The sequence below is a fragment of the Sceloporus occidentalis genome, unplaced genomic scaffold (assembly GCF_023333645.1).
Source record: "Sceloporus occidentalis isolate IW3139 unplaced genomic scaffold, rSceOcc1.0.p SCAF_21, whole genome shotgun sequence".
In the NCBI taxonomy this organism is placed as follows: domain Eukaryota; kingdom Metazoa; phylum Chordata; class Lepidosauria; order Squamata; family Phrynosomatidae; genus Sceloporus; species Sceloporus occidentalis.
In genome coordinates, this window is record NW_028317001.1 from 13,187,751 (window position 1) to 13,215,194 (window position 27,444).

The 27,444-nt window shown below is 44.8% G+C and overlaps 1 pseudogene; it reads left to right on the forward strand.

Moving 5' to 3' along the window:
* Positions 1-331: 331 nt before the first annotated feature.
* LOC149301633 (uncharacterized) overlaps positions 332-27,444 on the forward strand; it is a 70,613-nt pseudogene continuing 43,500 nt past the window's right edge.

Genomic DNA, 27,444 nt, shown 5'->3' on the forward strand with positions numbered 1-27,444 from the left:
ATTCTTCTTAGACATTCTGAGACCCTATTTCACCATCTGGGCCTCCATCACTTCCGACTCCTGGGTCTTAAACATCGTCCGTAGGGGCTATACCCTTGAGTTTGAAGAGCTCCCACCCACCGGAGCTTTTATTTCCACAGTCCCCTCGGACACCCTTCTCGACGAAGTGCGCTCTCTCCTCCAAAAAGGTGCAATTTCACCTGTCCCACCCGAACTGTTGTCTAGATCCTTCTTCTCAAGGTACTTCACGGTACCGAAGTCGGATGGTGGGATTAGGCCTATTTTGGACTTAAGACATCTTAATCTTTTTCTTCGATACCGACGTTTCCGAATGGTAACTTTGGCTTTTGTTTTACCATTGCTTCATCAGGGTCTCTGGTTTGCCACAGTCGACCTAAAGGACGCTTATTTCCACATAGGGATTCGAGACTCTCACAGGAGATTCCTCGCCTTCGCCATCGGCTCCGACGCCTATCACTACAACGTCCTGCCGTTTGGTTTGGCCACCGCTCCAAGGGTGTTCACGAAATGCATGGCACCGATTGTGGCATTCCTTCACCGCAAGGGCATCAGGGTCTACCCGTACCTGGACGATTGGCTGTTGGCAGCCCCCTCCCGGGAGGAGCTCCAGGAGGCCGTCCGCTTCACTCTGCTCCTCCTTTCAGATCTGGGACTAGTGGTCAACCTACAGAAATCTTCCCTGACACCATCCAAGCAGGTCCGCTTCATAGGCGCCATTCTAGACTCAGAAGAATGCACCGCGTTTTTGCCTCAGGACCGATTCTTGACCTTGTCGGCTGCGGTGAACACCGTACAGCTCCACAGGAGAGTGAGGGCGAGAGACGTCCAAGTGGCCTTAGGTCATATGGCATCCACGACTTTCGTGACTCCTTGGGCGAGACTACGACTGAGGCCTCTTCAGGCATGGTTCCTCTCAGTCTTCAACCCCATGTCGGACTCTCCAAACAAGTGGCTTACCGTACCGAGACCCGTCGCAGCCTCCCTCCGGTGGTGGTTAGACTCCCACAACGTCTGCGTCGGCATGCCTTTCGCCGAGCCCCGACCACAGCTGACCCTAACGACGGATGCGTCGATGGAAGGTTGGGGCGCCCATCTTTTGGACCTATCTGTAAGGGAGAGGTGGTCTCGACAAGAGTGTCTTCTCCACATCAACGCACTGGAGATGTTGGCGGTGGAGAAGGCGCTGAGAGCTTTCGAATCCAGTGTCACGGACAAGGTGGTCCTTCTCAGAACGGACAACACCACCGTGATGTACTATATAAACAAACAAGGAGGCACCAAGTCGACGACACTCCTGGAGATCACATTAAGAATTTGGGACTGGTGCATCCAGAGGCACATTCGCCTTCAGGCGATTCATCTCCCGGGAGACGACAACACGCTAGCGGACCAGCTCAGCAGGGCTTCCTCAACCTGCCACGAGTGGAGGTTGCACCCGGAGACAGTCAGCGACTTGTTCCGTCGGTGGGGAGCCCCCGGGATCGACCTGTTCGCGACTGCCTCCAACACTCATTGTCCCCAGTTCTGCTCCCGAAGGCATGACGAGAGATCCCTCGGAGACGCCTTCGCCTTCGATTGGTCCGGAGAGATGCTGTACGCCTTTCCCCCGTTTCCTCTCCTCACCAGGGTAATCTCCAAGATGTTGAGGGACCGTGTCGACGTGATCCTCATTACACCATGGTGGCCGAGACAGCCGTGGTTCCCGTCGCTGATCCACCTCTCCAACGACGAGTTCCTCCGGTTGGAACCGTGGCCAGATCTCCTCACTCTCCAGGGAGGGAGAGTTCGGCATCCAGACATCGACTCGCTACCGATGGTAGCGTGGAGGCTCCGCAGCTGATGTCTCTCCCACCCTCGGTACAGAGGGTAATTCGCGCCGCACGCAAGCCGGCTACCCAGAAGTCCTACGCCTCCAAGTGGAGGAGATTCCTGCACTTTCTTGAAGAGAGAGCCTTACCGCCAGATGCGGTTACAGTACTGGTGGTACTGGAATTCCTGATGTCTTTAGTGGATGCGGGGCTCTGCCTCTCGTCCATTAAGGTCTATCTTTCATCTATTTGTGCACATTTCCAATACGATGGTCTGCCCTCCTTTTTTAGGGACCCCCTTGTTAAGAACTTCCTGAAGGGCTACAACAACCTCCACCCCCAGGTCTCAGCTCCTGCCCCGGCTTGGAGTTTGGATTTGGTACTGTCTGCTCTCCAATCCAAGCCCTTCGAACCCTTGGCCACAACAGACTTGAGACTATTGACTTGGAAGACTGTATTCCTGGTGGCCATAACTTCTGCACGCCGGGCGGGCGAGCTGTGTGCTTTACGGAGGGATGAGCCCTACCTTTGGTTCCATAGGGATAAGGTGGTGCTCCGGACGGATATCACCTTCCTCCCTAAGGTGGTCTCATTTTTTCACACATGCCAGGACATTGTTTTGCCTTCCTTAGCCTCGAACCCGTCCACGGCCGAGGAACGCAGCTTGCATATGCTGGACGTTCGGCGAGCCTTGGCTTTCTACTTGGACAGGACTGCGGGTTCGAGCCGCTCCGAGAGACTATTCCAATGTTATTCGGAGCCGAGGAAGGGACTACCGGTATCATCTCAGAGATTGTCAAAGTGGGTGGCAAACACTATTCACCTCTGTTATGAGCTTTTGGGCAAACCGGCTCCGGCAAGGGTACGCTCGCATGCGACCAGGGCGGTTGCGGCATCCTCTGCCTTTTTGGCAGGAGTTTCTTTAGAGGATGTGTGCAAGGCTGCGACTTGGTCCCAGCCTTTGACTTTTATTAAACATTACAGGCTGGACACCAGGTCTAGGAGGGATGCAGCCTTTGGGAGGGCAGTGTTGGTTTCAGGTTTGCATTGACCAAACTGCTGCCTATCCATATTATGATACTGTTTTATACAGGTGTTTACATTTTACCTTGCCATCCAGGGTTCGTTTTTCCTCCCTTGGATGTGGTGTTGCCTTGTAGATAATGTAGAGTATCTCTCAGATAACAAGGATATTGACACATGTTTGGACTGGTTTGAAGTTTATTGTTCAATAAAATGCATTGCTTTACCTAGCTTGGTTTCAGGACACTCCCTCCGCCGTAACCTAAGCTTGCCAGTCTAAACCCATTTGTATGATTCGCAGAGACCACGAAGAAGAAGGACAGGTTACTCACCTGTAATGGTATTTCTTCGAGTGGTCATCTGCGAATTCATACAAATCCCGCCCATCCTCCCCTCGGTGTCCTGCTTGATTGGCTCTGTTGACATCGCCTGCTTGGCGGAAAAATTTTGGAACTGGGGAAAAGAGCGGGAACCGGGGCTTTATAGGAGGGGGGCGGGGTTACCGCCAAAAAGTTTCTATATGTTGCAAAGTGTACTTTGCCCAGTGATTCTAGAGGTTTCCGAACAGCACTGCGCAGGCGCAGTAAAACCCATTTGTATGAATTCGCAGATGACCACTCGAAGAAATACCATTACAGGTGAGTAACCTGTCCTTTCAGTTCCTCAAGGCAAGGCCAGAGATAAGACACTGTGTGCACTACAGAGAGAACAAGGAAGGTTTGTTTTAAGAAGGCATGAGAGAGAAAAAGAGAGAGTTCTTGCAATACTTTAAAAGTGAACACTGGAGGCACTAGAGAGTCAACAAGGGTTCCAGAGCATAACAAGAGTGCTATCTTAATGAAAAAGGAGATGAAGTTACCATTGCAGAATAAGTTTTAGCTGCACTTGATAACAGCAGCAACAACAACAACAATAAAATTACAGAGAGACATCTTGCTAAGTTGAAAGAGTCTGAGAAGGATTTCTAACAAAGAAAGGCATTTCCAGACTTTAAAGAGTTTTTCAGTTCTTGTTTTTTAAACTTTTGATGTTTATGAAATTCAACCACTTTTGAGAGTGTTTGGGACTGTTTGGATTTTGATTTTTGATTTTTGGGAAAAGGACACTGTTTCATCAATTTAGTGTTTTTGAGTTTTTGGAGGTTGTAATCCTGAGTGAGTTTTAAATCTTTTGTAACCATACCTGGAAGAAGTTGTAGAAGGACTGAGGAATGTCCCAGCCTTGGCAGACAGAAGTTTAAGGAACAGTGAGAAGCAGATGCAGGAAAAAGCAAGTTTGCTGGCCCAGCAGCACTGAAGGAGGATGATGTGTCCCATTGGACTGGAGAGGCCAGATGAGAGTATGTGGAATGATGATGCATGAGGATGAGGAAGAAGGCGTGGATGCGGAAAGGGTGCCATGAATTCTATCCTAGAGCTCCCATTCTATTCCACTTCCTAGGATGTTCCTGCCATGGTAATGAGAGATGTGGAGGAAGAAGAAGACTAAAGTAGAAAACAGAATACAAGAGTCTTAGCAGACAGCTGATGGCAAGATACTGTCAAATATGGATTTTAAACCTTGCTTCTCTGGTGAAGCCACTGTATGATATGTTAAAAGAAAAACTACTAGAGTCTGCACTTTTTTTGTGGACAGGCAAACACCAAGAAGACAACTGTAGCCCACCTGTTTTAGGATTACCAGACATCAGCAGACCTAGCATCTTGGTTCCTGGAATAAGCCTGTAGCCTGTTTCAATAAAAATAGGGACCCTGTGAGCCAAAGATAGCCGGGCTGTCTCAGAAACATTGTGGCTATTTCTCTTTTGTTGGAAGAAGCTGTCAAACTTATTTAAACTGTTAAAGTTATCAGCTCACATTAAATTCAAACCCTGTTGGAAATTTAAAGGCCTAAGTAGAAGACAAGTTTGAGATTGGAGAAATAATAATAACTTTATTACAGCCATTTGGTCAGCACAGTTAAAGACTGAGCTATGCTTAACTCAGCCACACTGTTTCCCATCCCAGAAGGCTAGGCCATCCCAACTTGGTTCAGAAGTTGTCATTTACATGTACAGTCTGTGTCACTTAGGAGAAGAGACACTGAGATATTTGACTGAACAAACTATATATATATATATTTATATATATATATATATATATATTGACTGGCTCTCAAGTATGTGCAGAGATGCCTCCAAAGGTTGTGTGACCAGAGCCAAGTCAAAACCCCTACAAGAGACCTGTGTTACAGCCCAAAGTTGTACTTGAAGAAAACTAAACTAAATTGGGTTAAGGTTTTACCAATGGCGTTGTTAAAAGTCAGGTGTACACCCACCAGGTTTTTGGGACTGTCACCTTATGAATTGGTGTTTGGCAGACCACCATTAGCAATTCCCCAATTGCATGCAGATCCAGGAATCTTGGGTCCCAACAGGTTAGCTAAAGAGGTCCAAGCATTAGGGATTATTTTGCAACAGTTGTACAAATATGTGGGTGAAATCAGATATCCGTTCCCCTTTACTGCTTTACATTCTTTCTCTCCAGGGGACACTGTGTGGCTAAAAGATTGGAAAACGTCTACCCTGGGACCCAAGTGGAAGGGACCATTTGTGATTTTGCTGACAACTCCAACTGCAGTTAAATTGGAAGGAGTTAAACCTTGGGTCCATTACACTCGCATCAAGAAGGACCACACCCAACAGAGACCTGTGTGGACCATACAGACCAATAAAGACAATCCTTTGCAGGTAAAGATCACCAAACATCCTACAGATGGAGATGGAGGAAGGGGCAGCATCGCAACGTGAGCCCCCCTTCCGAGGTCATGATGCTAAGATCAGCCTCGAAGAAACAGGAGGAGTGGCTTCCGAGAGCCATTCTGAAAGGCAGAAGGGACTTATGGGAAACGGGATGTGTTGCACAATTGATGTAGAAACACAAACACAAACATTTTCATCACCCCCTCCTATATGCCCACCTTCATCCAGATTAAGCTGCCTCACACTTAACCATATGGTAATCATTTGGTTAGCTGGTTTCATAGCAATTATGTTCATATTCCCACCGAGATGTCACGGATTTTCAGAAAGTAATTCCCTTTTGGTATACTCACAGAAAATTGGGAACGCTTTAAATGTATCTGACTGCTGGGTGTGTCACCAAAGGCCCCTTGACTCACACACTGGGATGCCCTTTGAGGTAGTACCATTGAACTCTGCTGAATTGGCCAAACCATATAGACCAGACAACAGCACGGGCTGGAGTTGGGTAAAGTCTGAACCCTCCACCCAAGGGTACTATAGAATTGGTCAAAAGGCAGGACAATGGTGCTGGCAATGCAATGAGACCACAGGACCAAGAGTGGGCATCAGTAAGTGTAAAGTCAACCTAAAAATAAATGGGGCATATATCAATGGTAGCTGGGTGGCAGGATACACCTTGCAAAATCAGAATGTAAGTGGTTATTATGCATCATGGACAGTGTCTGCATCATGTAAAAGGTCGTTCCCTGCTTTGAAAGGACATTATTTTATCTGTGGGACACGTGCATATGCCATTTTGCCTGAGAACTGGAGTGGGAATTGTTATGTAGCCACAATACTTCCAGCCATGACAATCAGAAATTATCAAGATTTGGAAGAAAGCAGGCAGCTTGTAAAAACTTATGCCCCAATGAGACACTGGAGAGGCCATAGAGGCCTATTGAATGCAGTATATAGACTGCAGGCTGTGGTAGAAATCATGGCAAATAAGACAGGTGAAGCCCTCATTGGTCTAGCCAAAGAACAGAAAGAAATCAGAAAAATGGTGTTGCAGAACAGGCTAGCACTGGACACCATGTTAGCCAGTCAGGGAGGAGTGTGTACACTAATAAAACAGGAGTGTTGTGTATACATCCCAGACAATGAAGAAGATGTCAGACAGCATGTCGACAGAATAGCAAAAATAGCAGAGGTTCCTCACATGGGAAAAGGATGGAATCTATGGGACTGGCTGACATCCTGGTTGCCAAACTTTGGATGGTTAAAAGGTCTGTTTGGAACAGGAATAATTGTCCTCACAATAGGGCTATTGTTATGTATGTTAGTGCCATGCTTATTGCAATGTATAAAGAGAAGTATTACTAAGACCACTGCAAGCTTTGTAGCAAAAGAAATGATGATAATGAGGGCATATGATGAACATTCATAGTGAAACTTGTTTTCACAACTTTCAAAGAGAAAAAGGGGGGAATGAGAGGAACACAATAATAATAATGCTTTCTTGCTTCTGTACTTTGCTTTGCAAAAGAATCAATAGTTACAGAAGGCCCATAGATTGAGCCTACAGAGTAAAGTGCAAATGGGCTATGCTGGCCCCCACCCTTTCTTTCTGTATGTGTGGCAGTAGTATACACACTCACATAATCACCCCCTCCTTCCTCTGGAGGGCTTTGAATACAATGGCCTGTGTTTAACCAGCGGCCTTGAAGAGCCTAGCTTAGCCGAGTATGTATCTTACAGTTATCTCTCTGTACATTCCAAGCAAGCAAGCAAATGTAATGCCAAGCAAATGTAATGCCAAAAAGAAAATGTAGGACAGAATGCTGCTTCGCTTTTGTGATTGGCTTACGCTAGGAAAAGTAGAGTTAGAAGGGCATAAAAGAAGATGGCAAGAGGCCCTCGGGGCTGCAGTTTTGATAACTCCCACCTTGCTGTGTGTGTGTGTGCTGCTGCCCTTGGCCAAGAGAATAAAGCGTTTTTTATCCTAGCCAGTTCGGCCTCTTTGACTCTGCTTGTCCTCTGGCAGGCCACGGGCCTTCGGGTTTGTGGATTTGGGGTTCACCCGCTACAGCCCCACCTTCCCTTCCCTGCCAAGGAGACCCAGAAGGAGCCCTTCTTCTTCCTAAGCAGCCAATGGTCAAAGCCACAGCATCCTACGACCCCATTCAGGCCTCTCTAGTCTCAGCAGCCACCTTCTAGAAGCTTCTTTCCCAACAGCTGCCCTCTGATTGGACGGTTGCCCACCAGTGATGTCATCCCCCAGAGGAGTGTCTTTGTGCCTCTGAGAATGGCCTCCTTCACTGTTGCCAGGCAGAGTCCATTGTCACCATGGAAACACCAAGGGAGGGAGGGAGAGTACTGAGCATGGTCCTCAAGAGATCTGGGCATGCTCAGTAGCAGCCACTGAAGCCCCTCTGCCCTGAAGGAAGATGGCTGCCCTGGCTGCCACTGAGCATGCTCAGTCCCTCCAGAGGAGAAAATGGAGAAGGAGGAGGAAGGGGGCTGAGCCTTTAAGGGCTTGAGCCATTCCCAGAAAGAAGGACTCATTAATAGTTAATACTAATTATAAGTGAGTCAGTTGGAAAAGCCCATCTCACTCCAGAAAATAAAATAAAGATACTTGAAGAGTTTGCTCTCTACCTCTTTTCTAATGTAAGCGGAAAATACAGGAAAGGGCAAAATATCAGTACAGAATATATAGGTTATGCCAAGATAATAAATAGAACATGTATTGGAAGGTATTAGAAGTTGTAAATATGATCCATCTGTAAATATCGTGTATGTTCAAGAGATGCTGGCAGAAGTTATAAATAACTGCAAAGTACAATCGCAAATGTATAACTGTATGTGAATTTATAAATAAAGCTCACCTGAACCTAAATCAATCAATCAATAAATAGTCACAGTGAGCTGCCATATTTTGAATTAGTTGAAGTTTCCAGACTTACTGCAAGGGTAGCCCTATGTAGAGCGCATTGCAGAAGTCAAGATGTGAGCTTACCAGTACATGAACCATAGTTTTGGGGTCTTCAGATTCCAGGAAAGGGCGCAGCTGGCGTATCAACCGAAGCTGATAACAGGCACTCTTGGCCGTCGCATCTATTTGAGCTGACATCTGGAGCAAAGGAACCAGGAGCACCCCCAAACTGCAAACATAGTCCTTTAGGGGAACTGTGACCCCGTCCAGGAGCGGTAGACAAACCTCCATACCTGGGTTAGAGGCTCCAACAACAAGTACTTCTGTCTTCAATGGATTCACTTTCAATCTGATTTCCTCATCTTGCCCATTACTCCCTCAAGACATTCATTCACAGGGGAGATGCCTTCCTTAGTTGACGCTGAAGTCTGGGGCATGGAGAGATATTGGATGTCATAAGCGTACTGATAAAACTCCATCCCATACCTCCGGATGATCTCTCCAGGTGGTTTCATGTAGATGTTAAATAGCATTCAAGACAGGATGATGCGACGAAGGATGGCAAATTTAAGATCCCTTTTGGTGCCATCTGCAAATTTGATAAGTATGCCCTCAATTCTGTCATCCAAGTCCTTGATAAAGATGTTGAATAGCACTGGGCCCTGGACAGAACCCCACTGGACACCTGACTGGTCACTTCTCTCCAGGATGAAAAGGAGCCATAGTTGAGCACCCTTTGGGTTCGGCCAGTCAACCAATTACAAATCCATGTAACAGTTTCCTTGTCTAGCTTGTTTCATGTTTTTGTTTTATATACTCTTTAATTTGGTTAACTGCTATTAAGAGACATAGCTATGAGATTCTATGATATGGGAGGCACTAAAAAACTTTTAATAAATGAACAGGTATTGCAATCCTATATATACATATTATCAGACATAACTCCAGAGAATGTTAACCTTTTGGTTGGCACAAGGTTCCTCTCATTCTTCAGTGCAAGAAGCAACACCTTCTAGAAGACAAAGCAAAAAGGCTTTCAAAAGGACTGAAGCCTTGGGCAAGCCTCACTCTCTCAGCCTTCCAGACCCTTCAACATTTTAGTTGCCCTCCTTTGGACAGATGGGGGGCTGGGATTTGTTGCAGGCCAGAAGATGGCAGTTATGGAGGGAGGAGTCTCTTCTTCCAGGCTAGCCCTGATGGAGCTCGGCCTGCCTGGTCAACTCCCTCGCAGGCCGGAAGACGACAGTTATAGACGGAAGAGTTTCTTCTTGCAGGCTAGCCCTGATGGAACTGGCCAGGATTGGTTTCAGGGTCTGTCAAGAAGAGAAAGGGACAGACCTCTCAGCCTCTTGAAGTTATTGGCTGTGTTTGCAGAGTACTCCAACAGGAATGTGGATTTCAACAGCTCCTATGAAATGGTTCCTTTGGGCTGATGCCCAAAGAATTACACTACAAGGATTCTACTTTAACTGATATGACATCACTGTAGGGAATCCCTCAGGCTTTGCACATTTGGAAGGGATACTTGGAGTTTTCTGCAAGAAAGTTCTAGTGCCGACTACACTACAAATCCCAGGATCCCGTAAGATGTAGTCTAAACAGATAAAGAGGAATCAAAGGGTTCTTTCACACTACACTGTCACAGCACTGTTTCTTTTTGGAGTTTTAATGCCTACATGCTATGAAATGGTGGGATGTGTAGTTTAAGAGGCACTAGGTCTCTCTGGCTTGGATTTCTAAATGCCTCTCTCTGTATGCTGCAAATCCCACATGGATTGTGGTTAGCTCATCCCCACATGCAAGAGCCAGCCTTTGGGGACTGGAAAGTACAGAACGGCCTCTTTGCTCTGTCTCCTTTCCCATCCTAAGGTGGGTTTCTGAGGACAAACCAGTCTATCTTTTTTGCCTCTGAAGAACATCATAAGCTGGTTCTCCTCCTTCTGCCATAAGCTCACCTTGCGCTAGCCCTACTAAACAGCCAAATAAGCCAAGGGTCCAGAAAAAGCCCAGCGAGCCCCGTCTCCTTTTCCCAGGAAGAGCCAGTCCAAGAAATGCCTTTCCATTGCTCCAAAGAGAGAGCCTTCCTCTGCTGAGGTTGCTCTCCTCCTGGGCAGCTGGGATTCAGAGGGAAAGGGCCGCCTGCCTCTCGACACGGAGGCTCTCTTTAGCCAAGAGACAGTGGGGAAACCCACCCTCCGTGGGTCCATGCCATCCTCCCCACAGGCCTCTCTACACCAGGGACTGTCACGGCATCTTGGAGCAAGGCTGGCCAACACTTTGTGGAAAGAAGGGTTGGTTTTCTCCCTCCAGAACCAGAACCATTTCAAGAAGGGAGATGGGAAATCTTTGTGTAGTACTCAGCATCATAGCTAGATGTCAAAGGGAAGCCATGTTTTCTGGGAGGGAGAAGCAGAGGGATTTTGGAAAAACCCCTTAGTCTTTAAGAAGACTATCTTGTCTGTAAACCCCCAAGAATAGGATTCCAATGAAGAACAAACCCACTCTCACTGGGAAAGTAAAAGCGGTCAGGAACAGTCTAAGAGCCTGAGTCCTTCTTTCCCAACCCATCCCATCCTAGGGTTGGTTTTCAGTTGAACTTTCTTCTTCCTACTCCATAATTACTACATGAACTAACCTTGTGTTGTCTTCAAGCCTGACAAAAGAGTGCAGGAAAGCAACCAGGAGGAGAAGGCAACATTCCCCATTGGCTCCCATAAGCTCTCCCTGAATCCTCCCTGGACCTGAGGTTTGGGAGCTGAATCCTAGCTCCTGGGGCAGGGCCTCTAGCAACGCCATTCAGCCTAATGCATAAAGTACCAACCAGAGTTGCTTTCAGCTTGTCATTCAATGATTCATTTTGATATATTTTCCTGTGTGGAAACGATGATTGACATTTTTAACTGGCTCTTCCCAGATCATTGGGAACTGAGAAGAATATTCTTTTCCACTTCCTTGGAGAGACAGGATGAAGAAGATGTAATTTAGCCTCCTTGTTTCTAGCCAGATGGAGGATGCAGAGTAGAGAGTGATTCCCCTGCAATCTTTGCCAGTTGAAGCAACAAATCCATTAATCCCTGCAATTATAACATTAGCAATCAATCAGTTATTAATACTTAGAACAAAGGCCATTTGCATACAAAATGTTAAAATACAATACAGCTGTAGGAACAGCATAATAAAAGTACAACACAAGTAAATTACATAATACTCTTGCATGTAAAAGGTATAAAATTCAATTCGGTTAAAATATAGACAACAAAACTATAACTAAATGAGGGCATCCTCAAAGCAATCAACAGCAATATCGGTAATATATCTAGCCCCAATCTTCATTGCTGCCAGGGAAAAAGATGAAGCCTTAGGAGTTATAATCAGAAAGGAAATTAAAAAAGAAAAACCCTTTCTGAAAGAATAGTCGAATCCAAAGGAGGCAGAATAGATCGCCCCAAAATTACTTCTCCTTCTTTGTCTTCACAGCTAGCGCTCATTGACTCCATTATGTTCTAGTGCATGTGTCTTCTCTGTTTTAAAAGTGCCTTCTTAGAAGTTGACCTCAGAACAGCGGAAGTGTCAGGGAAGTCGTATTATCGCTATAAACTCACCTTGTTATTATTTCAAAGTTGGTCAAAAACCCCTTCATTTTCACCAACTGAAGAGGAATTAGAGACGGTTCAAATGTTAGCACAATACTCTTATGTGCAGATATACTGGGAAGCCACTCCACAGCAAGCGTATCAATGCTATAGCGGTGTCTATGTAGAAGTTGGCTCACAGAAAGTCTAACAGCTCTATAGGAACTCCATCTGCCATTGCTTGATCAATCCTAGGCCATTTGCAGCATGGCTTGGTGTGCTTGCAGAGTCCTCTTGCGTTTTCCTTTCCCAGCTCCTTTGAAACAGCTGCTGAACTGCTCCTAGGATCATGGATTCTGTTCTCTTTCAGCCCAGCTTTCCTTCCTTTCTGGGTCCTGTGCTGCTGGATTGACCCAAGCTTTCTTTTAGAGCTGTAGCTTTTGGTATAAAGTTATCAAAGGGGAGTTTAAGACGCTTAAGTTGATTACCAGTTTTTTGTCTAAGAGTTCATACACTGAGATAACACTATGGGCTGTTGAAAAGCATGGTTTGCTCACAAAGTCTGGAGGGCATGGTTGCTGTTCAATATGTTGTTTCTTCTCAGCAATGAGTAAATACTCAAGGACAGGCTCCTCTGCCCCATTTGGCTCCAAGGATAGAAATTCCACTGCAGTGGCTCCAGGCAAAGAGACGGCGCTGTTGCCGGACGCTCTAGCTTTCCTTAAGCCACGCATCTTGTCCCTCCACTTACAGTACGCTGCTTCCGGCTTCATTTGCGAGGCGTTTCTGAGCGTCAAGAAGACCAGGAGCGGTTTGGATGCAGTTTAGAAGCGGTTTAGTCATCGTTAGGCACAAACCCTTGAAGTGTTTGTGTAATAACTGGGATCCAGTCAATGGAGGTCTTCTTCAGGCAGTAAAAGGAGGTTTACGCAAATGCAGAATGACATCACTGCTACGGAAGGCTCTCTTGACCAATCAGAGAGCAAGATAAAGGTTCTTCTGGAAGCTTCCGTGAGAAGGAGATATAAGGCCTGAGAGACCAAGAGACAGTTGGGGGAATTGTGTCGGTTGGAGATCGAGAGAGAGAGTTAAAGAGCGGATCTTGGAAGTTAGTCTCAGAATTGGACGCTTAGGTTTATTTATTTGTTTTAATAGCTTGTATGAATTGAATATTATATACTTACAAATATTGTACCTGCAAGATTCTAAATATCTTGTATGACTTATATTTCAGTTATATTTTGTTATTTACAGTAAATATCTCCTTGGAGTATCTGCTACTCAACGCTCCTTTTACAGGTGGTTTGGCTCAGTTGATGCTTGGGAAGATAAGTAAAGAAGTAGAAATAAGGTTCCTTAACTGGTCCCAGTGTAGGTTAAGGGAAACCCTTTTATAATTCACTGGATGATGGCAGCGAGATTTCAGGAATTTAAGGGTCTGCTGGGCTAAGAGCCATAATGACTAAATGTCTAATTAACAATTTGTAATCCACTCTGATAGCCTTTTGGCTGAAGAGAGAGGGATATAAAAATATTATCATTATCATCATTATTATTATTATTACAGGGTCGCAGTTTGGCTGCTTGGACCACCGGAGATCTTCACAGTGAGTCAGTTGGAAAAGCCCATCTCACTCCAGAAAATAAAGGTACTTGAGGAGTTTGCACTCTACGTCTTTCTGTAATAATAGCTACAAAACTGATAATAGCATTTGGGACATTTAGTCTTTTATAAACAAATATTGCAGATTTAAATGCTGCTTTAAAACCTCTTTCCATCTGCCAGCTTTGCTCAGATTTTGGGGGGAAATGAGAAAGTGTTGGGAGGGAGGGACTGCCAACAGAATTAGGAGATGCATTGCAGGCTATGGACAGTTTGCGGCCAAGAAAGGTCCAAAACACACGGCAGCAATAGTCCAGTTTGAGAGAGCTTTCACTGCCCTGCTCCAGTGCTAGGGAATCCTGGGAAATGGAGTTTATTATGACACCAGAGTTCTCTGAAAGAGAAGGCTCAATGTCTCACAAAACTACATTTCCCAGAATTCCCTAGCACTGAGCCAGGGTAGTTAAAGCAGTCTCAGATTGGATTATTGCTGCAGTTTGTTTTGGACTTAATGACCCTTGGGAAGTCACACTTTCTTAGCCTCAGAGGATGGCAATGGCAACCCCTCTCTGAAGAAACCTGCCAAGGAAACCCCATGGTAAGGTTGCCTTAGGATTGCCATAAGTTGGAATTGAATTGAAGACACACATGAAGAACAGATAAAAGTCTGCAATTATTTCTCAGGTTGTACATGGGAACGGGAGGCAGTGTGGTGCAGTGGTTTGAGTGTTGGGTTACAACTCTGGAAGCCATGGTCCAGTGCCCCAATCCTCCATGAAACCAGCTGGGTCCCTTGGAGAAGAAGTCACACTCTCTCAGCCTCAGGGAAGGCAATGGCAAACCTCCTCTGAACAACTCTTGCCAAGGAAACCCCAGGAGAGGCTCCCCAGAAGTCGGCAATGACTTGGAGCCACTCCACAAAAAACGAGAAAGCCTCAAGAAAGAGACAGTGTGGTTCAGTGGCTGGAGCATTGGACTGTGACCCTGGAGCCCAGGGTTCGAATGCCCTCTTGGCCACGGAAACGCACTGAGTGACCTTAGGCAAGTCACACTCTCTCAGCCTCAGAGGAAGGCACTTGCAAAACCACTTTTGGACAAATCTTGCCAAGAAAAGCCTGCAATGGGCTTTCTTTAGGGTTGCCATAAGTCAGAAACAAAGCATTGAAAGCACACAATGACAAAAGAGAAGTAACACCACTAACACAAGGCAGCTAGGGAGAAAGAAAGAAAGAAAGAAAGAAAGAAAGAAAGAAAGAAAGAAAGAAGACGTGGGAGTTGTAGTCCTTGTTTCTGAGGGACTGGAGGGGCCTTACTGCAGGGCAGGACCCCTCCTCTCTCTGGCCATGTGGATGCTGGGATACCAAGTCCAGGAAATACACTGTGAATCCCATTGGCAAGAGAAAATGCTACTACTGCCTTTCAGATCCAGTTTGCCCCAAATCCTTCATGAGGCCAGAAACCACTTTGTTAGGAAGCGAACACCGAATATCTCAGGAAGCTCTCTATTTCCCAAGACCCCATCCCTCCAGGGCCTCCTTCCACTCTTCCCTCAGCCTCTCTCTCTCTCCCCTGAAGGCCTCAAACTGCCAAGTGCACTGAGGCAGAGGCAGCCATTTTGTGTTCCAGCGACCATTTTGTGTTCTGGCTGCCATTTTGTTCTGCTTGTGACTGTGGGGAATAATGTTCCAGAACCTTCTCTGAGTCCTCAGTTGAACAGAGGCTTCTTTTTCTCTCCTGAGGCTCCAGAGTCAGAAGGAGGCCAGGCTCCTTGGGCCAAAAGGAAAGAAGTGTGTCCCTTTGTGCGTCTGACTCTCCATTTTGGGGCAAAGGAAGGAAGGACGGAAGGGGCCTGTGGTGTCTGAGGAAGGGAGGCAGGGACTCAGGGCCAGTGGGGAGGCTGGGCTTTGGGGGCTGGGAGAGAGAGGTGGGAAAGAGACTTTTGGGCCCTAGTTGGGGAGGGTCTCACAGGTCCTTGCCCCCCCCCTTTGAGAAAGGAGACCCCTTCAGCTCCCTGGACTCACTCCTGCCACTCATTCCTAGAATGGCTGGGACTCAGAGGAGTTTCCTAGGCATTGCCACCTTCTGCCCTCCATGGCCATTGGCACTGACCTTTCCCCATTGCCTTCCCTCCCTCAGCCCTTGGACCTCCTCCTCCTTCGCACTCAGAGCAACCCTTCTCTACGGCTGAGGAGACGGCCTCTGACCCAGGGAAGCTCCGGCCATAAAGGACTGAAGGAGAGGCCTTTCTGGGGCTGCAGGAATCAGGGACTTTGTACTGAAGGTAGGTCTTTATTCCTGGAGCTAGAAGAGGACCTTTGTTTAAATGCTTCAGTCCAGGATTGTGTGGAAGGGTTGCAGCTGAGAGACTGAGCCCATGCTTTGCAGGAATAAAGCCCCAAATTCAGTCTCTGGCAGCAATGTCTTCCCAGAATGTGGAAGTGAGATTTCCAGACCCCAGACACACAGTGCGCCAGTGAGTCCTTTGTGTGGGGACTGTGTGTGTATGTGGTGTTTGCTAGAGTTTTATGAGGTATTCGTTTCACTGGGTTGATAAAATGAGTTTACATACTTCTTCACTTCCCCCAAATGAGCATAATCCACGGTTCAGTGTTCAGTCATAAGCCTATACATTTATAGATTTTTGTTGTATAAGTGCAACATATTCAGCAGTGTGCATCTTTTTAAAAAATATACAAGGAAAAGTGAAGAAATTGTCATTTTGACAATAGATCCATTGAGAAACAATGCACACAAATGTACATGCCTCAATTTCTATGTGGCTTTAGCAAGCAGAGGGAGGAGGTGCATACTTCATGCTCCTGCTATGACTGACATAACAAAAACAGTAGTTAAGTTTAGAGAAATAGCATCATCTACAAAAATGAAATAATTATTTTGACCAGTGTCTAAATTGGGAGGGGGCCATCAGATCTCTAAGGTAATGTAGCTCTTATTCAGCCCAGGAGCTAAAGCTTCTCCACCTGGGACATAAAGCAGGTCCTCCCACTCCTCCTCTTTGTGAAAGAGAAGTCATGATGACACAGTGATTTTGAGTGCTGCAGAGTTTCTAGCCAAAGCAAGCCTAACCCTTGTCTCTTTTCTCAGGAACTTCATCTTGGACACTTTGTACACGGCTTTGGAGTGTCTTTTGTTGGAAGTGACCGAAGTGCAGGGCCACCAGGATCCCCCTTCCCACATGATGGCCAACACGAAGGCCAAGCAGAGGGAGCTGGGCTCCAACAGAAAGAGGCTTCAGAGGTACAACAACTCTTTGGTAAGTTGCCATCCTGACTGTTAGTTTCATCTGTATCTGGGCCGGCTCATGAAAGCAAGCAGAGAACATACTGTCGCAGTTTGGCAGAGAGAGTCCTGGTTAATCCTCTATCACCTCATTTTTTGAGGGGGCTTTGAAAATGTCCTATTTCACTCTCCTCCTCCCACTTTCCCCCTTCTCCTCAGGTCAGTTCAGTTGCTGCAAAATGTGTTCCAAGTTCAAAAGAGTGTGCAGCCCATCAACTCAAAATAGGGGAAAGGGGAGGAGGGAAGGGGGCAGGATCTTTCCCTTGCCAGGAGTCGGAGCAAAAACAAACTTCTGTACCCTTCCTCACTTGTGTGATCATTATAATTAACAACTTTGGTCATCTGGACCACCTTCTGATGTTGCTTGTCCACATGAGTCTTTCTTTCCCAATCTGTGAAATGCTGGGGGATATGGAAGAATATCTCTGGACTTAAATTGAGGGTGGTCCCAGTGGCCCTGAAGCCCAGAGTACTCCCCAAAACTGGTTTTTAAAAAGGAAATTTGCCTCGCAAATTAGGTGGGATATGGCTAAATGATTCAGTGGTGACTAAATGTGCTATACATGTTGACATAGTCAGTATCTTAATCAATCAATAATATTCCAGAAATGGCCTAATTTATATTGTTTATCATATTTTATATTATATTGAAAGAATTTAAGACAACCTGGATCTCAAAGGCTGTAGCTTTTTCTTGCTTGCAGAATTTAAAGTTTATTTCCTGGACTGAATTCTGAAGTGTTGAAATAATATTTGCAATGCACCATGTGCTTTCCTCCCCTTTTGTTTAGTCACTCTCTGGATGAGGGCTATTTTCTGTTGCAGGTGACCTTTGCGGATGTGGCAATATATTTCACTGAGGACGAATGGAAACTGTTGACGAAGAAGCAGAGACTGATGTACAGTTCTGTTATGATGGAGAATTATGAGAATGTGGCCTCTGTGGGTAAGGAACCTGAATCCATTTCCCTTCCTGTGAAGACTGAGGGCCCTTTCATAATTCACTGTCAGAGCGCTATGATTCCACTTTAGAATTATAGAATCAAATAGTTGAAATAGACCACAAGGACCATCCGGTTCAATCTTCTGCCATGCAGGAACAGACATTCAAAGCATCCCCAAGAGATGGCTATCCAGCCTCTGTTTAAAAACCTCCAAAGAAAGAGACTCCACCAAAATCTGAGGGTGTATATTCCACTGCTGAAGAGCTCTTACTGTGAGGAGGTTCCTCCTAAAGTTTAAGTGGAATCTCTTGTCCCTGTGGCTTGCATCCATTGTTCCATGTCCTTTTCTCTGGAGTAGCAGAAAGCAAGCCTGCTCCATCCAGAACATGACATCTCTTCAAATATTTGAACAGGGCTGTCATATCCACTCTTAACCTTCACTTCTCTAAGCTAAAAATACCCAGCTCCTTAAGTCATTCCTGCGAGAGCATGGTTTCCAGACCGTTCTCCATTTTGGTTTCCCTCCTCTGGACATGCTCCAGCTTCTCAACATCTGTTTGAATTGTGGTGCCCAGAACTGGACACAGGATTATTGCAAGAGAGCCCTGACCAAAACAGAATAGAGTGGCACTATTACTTCCCTTGATCTTGACACTATACTCCTATTGATACAGCCTAGGATCACATTGGCCTTTTTAGCTGCTGCATAACACTGTTGACATATGTTCAACTTGTGCTCTACTACCATTCCTAGTTCCCTTTCACACGTAATTTAATTGTCATAACAACTTCCTGCGGAATCATGAAATTTCTAGTTTTAGTGAGGCACTATTATTCTCCACTTTGTAAGGTTTCTAAATATCCAATCCTAAACTGCCAATTCTGGAATGTTGTGGGACGCAAGTGCTATGCTTTTAGGGGATTTTGGTACTTAGCTCAATAGAGTGAAATAGTTTTACTGGAGCAATAGTGACCTCTGGACTCAGCCAATCTATAGCAGTTCCTGAATCAAACAGATCTTCAGAGGCATTTGAAATAGGTTTTTATGTTTTATTTAGGGGGAAAGCAAAACACACAGACACATACATATAAGTGTTCATGCACACACTCAAGAACTAGGTAACAAAGGTGGAGTGGTGAATAGATGTAAGGCTTTGATAATGGTGATACATTATCTATCCAGATCTTTATTCCAATTGCTGAGGATTTGAAATAAGGAGAGGTCCGTAGTTCCCATGACAATTGGGGTTGGTGAGTGCATTGAGGTGTTTAGCCATGAAAACAAACAGAGTGTCTATCTGTAACTGGACTGACACCGAAGAACAGAAGTCGGGGCTGATATTTATACTGAAATTGGTGCTTGGGGGCAGAAACTGGGTTCAGAAAGGTTTATATCACTTTAGAATATTTCCTTTGTGGGGGAAGAATGGTGTGAAACAAACTGAATGCAATGGGTGTTTGATGCAGATACATCAGACAAAAGGGATTAGCTCACTGCCTCTCAGATTCTTGTTGGCTCTGAATTTTGATCGCGTTCACAAGCCAATGTACACTACAATCTGAGGGTGATGCACCCAAATACAGCTCAAAAATATCATTGCAGAATACGGACGCAAATATCCAGATACAGGCATTGGCAATGCAATGACGACTTTTCACACTTAAAAATAAGTCACAAACACAGTCGATTTCATCGAAATCCTTGGAGCTTCTCTATCTTGAGTTGCAAAATAATACAAATATTTGCAAGCTCTCCTCTCCGACTTCCATCAACTTCACCATCCCTTGTACACACAACTCCGATCCAATCCACTCCAATCCTCATGTGAGCTGCATACTGTATTGGTTGTGAGTCCTCTCCTGGTGCCAAACAGCATGAAGCATCCTCTGCAGTTAGCTTGCATCATGCCTTGGGCTCTGACTCAGCATTCAGTGGCCGTCTCACAGGATATGATGCCACCTGTCAATCAAAGTATTTTTGCACATGTTTAATTGATTTTTTTTTTCAACAGTCCTTTGACTATCTTCTTCTACTGATTCCCTCAAGGCAGTTCCCATATGGTCTCTTCTTTGCTAGCTCCTAGGAGTAAGAATGCAACTGTTCAATGGATTTAGGGGCATAAGCATCAGGGTCATGATTAGGTTACTCACAGCAACTTTATTAATTTAATCTCTAAGAAGGAGGGATTAATGAGGGCTAAATCATGCAGTAACACCCTCCTCTGTTAAGTCTGATTTTCAGTCTCATCTGTAATTGTCCTTCTTTACAGAAAAACATTTGAGTCATGAGAGAGTCCCCACAGGAAAGAGGTCACAAAAATGCCAGCATTGTGGGAAACATTTTGCTTACAAGTCAATCCTTGTCATGCATCGAAGAGTCCACACAGGAGAGAAGCCATACAAATGCCAGCATTGTGGGAAATGTTTTCCTCAGAAGTCAGACCTAGTGAAACATCAGAGAGTCCACACAGGAGAGAAGCCATACAAATGCCAGCATTGTGGGAAATGTTTTCCTCAGAAGTCAATCCTAATGATACATCAGAGAATCCACACAGGAGAGAAGCCATACAAATGCCAGCGTTGTGGGAAATGTTTTTCTCGGAAGTCAATCCTAATGATACATCAGAGAGTCCACACAGGAGAGAAGCCATACCAATGCCAGCATTGTGGGAAATGTTTTTCTCAGAAGTCAATCCTAATGATACATCAGAGAGTCCACACAGGAGAGAAGCCATACAAATGCCAGCGTTGTGGGAAATGTTTTTCTTGCAAGTCACACGTAGTGTCACATCAGAGAGTCCACACAGGAGAGAAGCCATACAAATGCCAGCGTTGTGGGAAATGTTTTTCTTGCAAGTCACATGTAGTGTCGCATCAGAGAATCCACACAGGAGAGAAGCCATACAAATGCCAGCGTTGTGGGAAATGTTTTTCTTGTAAGTCACACGTAGTGTCACATCAGAGAGTCCACACAGGAGAGAAGCCATACAAATGCCACCATTGTGAGAAATGTTTTCCTCAGAAGTCAATCCTAATGATACATCAGAGAATCCACACAGGAGAGAAGCCATACAAATGCCAGCATTGTGGGAAATGTTTTTCTCAGAAGTCAATCCTAATGATACATCAGAGAGTCCACACAGGAGAGAAGCCATACAAATGCCAGCGTTGTGGGAAATGTTTTTCTCGGAAATCAATCCTAATGATACATCAGAGAGTCCACACAGGAGAGAAGCCATACAAATGCCAGCGTTGTGGGAAATGTTTTTCTGAGAAGTCAAACCTAGTGAAACATCAGAGAGTCCACACTGGAGAAAAGCCATACAAATGCCAGCGTTGTGGGAAAGGTTTTTCTCAGAAGTCAGACCTAATGAAACATCAGAGAGTCCACACAGGAAAGAAGCCATACAAATGCCACCATTGTGAGAAATGTTTTCCTCAGAAGTCAAGCCTAGTGAGACATCAGAGAGTCCACAGAGGAGAGAAGCCACACAAATCCTAACATTATATTTGTCAATAACGAATACAACAAATATATTTTCAATCCAGCAGTGCAAAGAAAAGGCCCTTGTGATCTTATTTGTAAAATTTGTCTGTAAATATGTCTCTATGTTTTCAATTTGGATTGTGTTAAGTTTAGGTTTTAATTGCCAATAGTATAGATAATTGCTTTGGGTTGTCAATTTGGCTGGGGATTGTGGGTTGTGGTATAGGTTAGGTAGATGGGAGGTTGGGATTTGCTGCAGCTGGTTAGAATAGTTATGGGAATTATAGCTTTTGCAATGTGTGGGATTTTGGCTTAAGAAAGTTGGAGGCCGGCATTAAGAGAAAGGGCTAGTTTTTGGGAATGGCAAAAGGGGGCCTTGTTACCTGTGGGGCAGAGACTGTGGGAATTGGAGGTGGGGGCTAGGTTTGGAAGAGGGTCATGGTTTAGGTTTTAGGGGTTTTAATATATTGTTTGGATTGGAGTGGTCAGTTCTGGCTTAATCACTGAATTTCTATGTGTTCTCAATAAAGTTCTTTACTGTTTCAACACACTGGACTTTGATGCACAGAATTTCTGAATTTGCCCAAAACTGACCCTTTCTTCTCTCCTCAGTCCTCATCTCCATTCCCAGCCATAAGAACAGCACAGACACACAGACACAAACATACAGGATACACAGAGAGAGCTATATTTCCAAAGCAGAGCCTTCCTTTCCTGCCTTTCCCTGCTGAGTCCAGCTCTGCACCTTGGGTTCCGTTGCTGTCTCCTCAAAGGAAGAAAGGAGGGAAGGAAGGGGAGGCCACTGAACCCCGGCGCATACCTTCCTTTCCCACAAAGGCCTCCAGCGGAATGAGCAGCAGCATTTAGGCCCTGGCAATTCCTGTGCATGCTGAGGAGAGGCCTTTGCGACTATATGCACCTGCACAGTCTCAGCCCCAGTAGCCATTTCTGCCCTCACTGTCTGTTCTGAGGGAGGGAGAGAAGTGGGGAGAGCCCTTGTTCATTCAGAGGAATGGCTGGAGAGGCCCCTCTTCTCTCCCCAAAGAAAGGCAGGGGTCCTGCAAGGCCTCCTCTCCCTCTTTCCTTCCCTGCGTCCTCCTTGGGGGATTCCTTGGGTCCAGGGTACTAGGGGAGTTGTTATGATAAATGAAGGCCGGTGGGACCCTTGGAGAGAGGCATGGCCATGGAGGGGAGGGGGATCCAAAGGTAAAAAGGTCTTTGAGGAGCCCCCTCTCTCATGGAAAGTGGGGCTGAGGAGAGACCCTCTCTTCTGATGCTTCATTTGGGGAAGAGTTTTGTGCCAAATAGAAAGCATTGCACAGGATAGGATTCAATAGCATTTTTCTTGTGGGGGGGAGTTTTCTCTGGAGTCCTGGGGGAGGAGGCTCTGGGGGGGGGGGGGAGAGAAGAGCCAAAATCCTCTTGGCCAAAGCCAAGAGGAGGGAGACGGAGGGACATCAAAACTCTGGCAATCCCCTGTCAACCTGGGAACTAGGCTTAGAGACCCACAGGATCCAGATTGGGCACCCCCTCACATACTTACCTTTTCCTTCACAACAATCCTGCAGGACCAACAGAGAGACCCACAGCCCCAGAAACCCCCCCCCCCCCCCAGTTCTGGGAGCATACTGAAAGGGCTTTTGACCCCCTTGAAGAGACGTTATTATTATTATTATTATTATTATTATTATTATTATTATTCTACTTTTTCCTCAATGGAATCAAAGTGGATTACAGTAATAAAATAACATACAATTTAAGAAATACAATTAAAATTCCAAACCCCCAACCCTTCTCCCAATTATAAAAACATTAATCAACCTTTAAAAATCCTATTAAACAGCAAGAAAATTTAAAACTTTCATAACACAATACAGTAAAAAAGTTTTTTCGGGCAAGAAATGGGTCGTTTTCTGAAGGAGAGATGGGAGGGCATTAACGATATACATCAATAGCAATTTCCATCACACTAACGATGGCAAGGGTAAGAGTCAGGGGGAGGGGGAGGCAAGTCAATAGATCTCATCTAGTCTGGAAAGAGGTCCGTCTTAATAGCCTTCCTAAAGGCTTCCAAGGTGTTAATAGGACGGATCTCATCCAGAGGTCATTCCAGAGTGAACCAACACCTTGTATCTTGTCCAGAAACTAATGGGCAGCCAGTGAAGGGATTTAAGAACCCGTGTAATGTGGGCAGTTCTAGAAGAGCCCGTAACCAACCTGGCTGCCATATTCTGTATCAATTGAAGTTTCTGAACTTGGCACAAGGATAGCTCCATGTAGAGTGCGTTAACAGAAGTTGAGCACATGTACTACTGTTTCAAGGTCTCCCTGCTCCCCGCCCCATGTCTCCAGAAGATCTCACATAACAGCTTCATGTAAATGTTGAATAGCATTGGGGACAGAATCACGCTTTGAGGGATGTCCGACTTGAGCTCCCTCTTGGACGAAGAACTGTCCCCAAGTGACAGGAATCTGCCTGAGATGTAGGACCTAAACCACTGGAAAGCAGTGCCCCAATTCCCAACTCTCCCATATGTTCCAGAAGGATGCTGTGGTCAATGGTATTGAAGGCCGCTGAGAGTCAGACTTCCCTTTTTCAAAGAGCTGTCGATGCTCAAACGGAGATCGCCGACTAATGTGACCATGGCTGTCTCGACTCTGTAACCCATCCTAAATCCAGTTTAAAATGGATGTAGAAAAATCCATTTCTTCCAAGACTGCTTGGAGTTGAATGGCGACTTCCCTCTCAATTGCCTTGCCTAAGAATATTAAGATCCAAACTGGCCTGTAATTGTTTCTGTCCAGAGGGTCAAGGGAAGGCTTTTTGTAGAAGTGGTTTAACCACCGCCTCTTTGAAGCAAGATGGAAGACAGCCTTCCCTGAAAGATAGTTATATGTTTAGCAGCATCTTGATGGTATCTCCCCCTGGACAGCCAGCCAAGACGCACAAGGATCAAGAGAGCAAGTCCTCTTTTCATACTCCCAAGGAGCTTCTCCACATCCTCTGTACTAACTGACTCAAATTGATCCAGAATAACAGTATGGGCGGAGGCTCTGGATACCTCTCCTGTCACTTCTGTCGTAAGGCCAGCATCCAAATCGGCTCTCATTGAGAGATTTTGTCCGTGAAGTAGTTATTAAAAGCATCACAACAGGCTTTTGTAGGTTCTAATAAAGAGTTCAGGGTTCTGGAAGCTATATATTAAATGGGACAGTGTTGAAAGATATGTAGTTTGGCAAATGGGTGATATAACCCAAGAAAAAGGTTTAGTTCACAGAGACTGGAAGAATCTTAAAGTAAAAGTTGAAAGAATAGATATGTAAATGCAGAACATGTTCACGTCTATAAACTTCGCTGTCAAACATACTGGTGGCGACCAGATGACAGACAAGCGTTGGTGGGACCCCAAAAGCCATCAACCAACTGGAAAAGGAGATTCAACAGAGGGAAAAAGACCAAAGATTGTGATGAACTATCTAGAGAACGGGATGATTTTGATAAGGGACACTTTACGGTCTACAGAAGAAGATGTAAAGATTGCTCAGCGCAGTCAAGGAATGTGGTCCAGTGAAATAGGAGGAAGCAAAGACTTTTTACTAGATGAGGTGTTAAGTCCACAGCCGGTAAAAAGAAACACGCGGTCAGTTACAAGGACTGATCCAGAGAAGACTCCTAAAAAGGACAAGGATATAATTGAGTTGATAGACTGGAAAACCAATATATTGTAGTTTGCCATTAGTATAATGGAAGATGAAGTGTTTTCAAAACCATACTGGGAACGGGGCAAAGTAGTTGGAGATGATGCTCCATCAATAAGAGAAAAGGGTTAAAAGATTAAATATGTTTGATAACAACATTTAAATGGAACATATAAAGATCTAAAGTTGGGGGAAAGGTTATTTAAGTGTTATTAAAATATTTAAACCCAACAAGTGATATGGGCTGTGGTTATAATATGTTAAACGTATAAGAAAATGATGGTAAGTTGTTATAACAGGTAGAACTGATATTAGACATATGTTTAAAAGGGGAACATACAGAAAATACCAAAGATATTTAAGTTGGAAATGGTTACTGATAAAACAAGGATATGAAGTATATCACATGTGTCACCTGATGTGTGTATAATGTTATATATAATGGGTAAGTATAATTGATAACTGGGAGTTCCTTGGACCATAGAACCGTTTGGTTCTGTGTCTCAATGAACCTATTAAAGGGGGGAGGCGTGTGACGGACTGACTTACAAACCAGCCAATCAGAAGCCAGAGACTCTAAGCCAATCAGGTGCTGGCTGAGGAGTTTGAAGATTCCGCTTGGCAGTTGGGTGGAGTCAGTTGGGGTTTGCAATCCTGAGGGATGAAGCGGGAGTTCAGTGGGAGATAGTGATAGAGAGGATGGGAACAGTAGAGTCCAAGAGAGGACTGGGTTCCCATAGTTCCTGAGGGATGGTTACTTAAGGAACTGCTTTGTCCAGAGAGGGACAGGATTAGTTCTGGAGAGTCTAGAAGAGAGACTCAGTGGAACCAGACTCAGGAAGAGGGCTTTGGCTTACATCATTTCTTGAGTGATAGTATAGCCTGCGGGGCAGTTATTATTGTTATTATTACTATAGAGTTAAAACCAGACCTGTATATAAATAACAAAAGAAGACATAGTAACAACTCCATCTCAAAGATACCTTTGCCTATTCTGTTTTAAAAATAAACTTATATTCTTGTTTAACCAGCCGCTTGGTCTGTGTTTTAAAATCCATCCACACGACTGTCCTTCAAACACCCAAAGAAGTGTCAGGTCAAAATAGAAGAGAGGATTGTGAATCGTTACATCATCTATTAGAGATTTAAATCTGATTCTAGGTCTTTTTCCTTCCCAGATGAACTTTTGCAGGTCCTTCTGCCGTTCTAAAAATGGTTTGTCATTAAGAAGGATAGTTATAGTCTTAAATGAAAACAGTAATTTAGGCAGTACGTTCATTTTAAGTGCCGTGATCCTTCCCAAGAGGGATAGGTTGAGTTTAGCCCATCTATTGGGATCTTGGTTGATATCACCCCATATTTTCTTGTAGCTGTTTTTAAAGAGGTCTTAGTTTTTAGAGATGAACTCAACACCTAGATATCTGACCCTTTTTTCTACTTTAAAGCCAGTCACCTCTTATAGATTTTCCTGATCATTCTTTTGTTAAATTCATTGGTAATTTTTTTGTCTTATCCCTGTTAATCCGGAAACCTGAATGCTGTCCATATTCCTTTAATTTATAAAGCAGGGGATTAACACTTTCTATTGGGTCAGATAAGTATATCACCGCGTCGTCCACGTATAGCTTAGGTTTGTACTCTTCCTGTTTTATTTCCAGGCCTTTGGTCTTTTATCTTCTTTAATGCTATTACTCAGAGTCTCTAAAGGGGCCATAAATAACAAAGGTGAGAGGGGTATCTCTCCTTCCAGGTAACACCTTCGCTTTTCCCCATTAATAATAAGTCTCGCTGTTTGTTTTCTATAGACTGCATCTATCCAGATGATAAAATTATCTCCTAGAACCATTTTTCTTAAGGTTTCCAGCATGAAGCTCCAATTAACTTCATCGAACGCCTTTTCGGCCTCAAGAAAAATCATAGCTGCTTTTTTATCTATTTTCTTCTCATAGGAGTCTATAATATCTAGTAAATTCCTCCTGTTGTTTCTAAGGTACCTTTTTGGGAGGAAGTCCGTTTGGTCTCCGTTTATGATATTTTGTAGGGTTTTTAAAAATCTTTCTGCTAAGACCATTATGAAGATTTTATAATCGTTGTTAAGGAGAGAAATCCTTAACAGCTCCTTACTTTCTTTAGGAATCAGTTCAATATCATCTATCTTCCAAGAGTCAGGCGTTCTTCTTTGTGAGAGTCTATTCGTGATTTCTACTAGAGGTTTAATTAGCCCATTCTGTAAGCTCTTGTAATAGATTGCGCTTAGGCCATCCGGTCCTGGCGCTTTGGGTGCCTTAGTTTTACTGATTGCTTCTAGCACCTCAGGAGGCGTTATT